The following is a 358-nucleotide window of genomic DNA, read 5'->3' on the forward strand; positions in this document are numbered from 1 at the left end:
CTCCCCTGAGGGCTGCCCAGGGCTTCACTGACACAGGCCAGCCGTCGCCGCGCTGACCCTGAGCAAGGACGGCATGCTCATCTGTGTGCGTGCACGTGCATGTGGTCGGTCTGTCTGTCTGTCTGTCTGTCTCTTGTTTGGTTTGGTTTCTGGCCAGGGTGGAAATGGGCTGTTTGGATTGGCAGGAGGGTAGGAAATGGATGTTTTAGAGAGATGTTAGATGTTTGTGACAAATCGGTGTTAGGATCTGGAAGAGAAACAGGGCGGGAGAGCTGCGAGGTCTTAGCCGTTGTTCCAAAGTTTTCTGTGCTGAAGTCTGTTCTCTGCACCTCCCGGCTCATCGCTGGGCTGGGTGTCC

Source organism: Myotis brandtii, unplaced genomic scaffold, assembly GCF_000412655.1.
Source record: "Myotis brandtii unplaced genomic scaffold, ASM41265v1 scaffold636, whole genome shotgun sequence".
Taxonomy (NCBI): domain Eukaryota; kingdom Metazoa; phylum Chordata; class Mammalia; order Chiroptera; family Vespertilionidae; genus Myotis; species Myotis brandtii.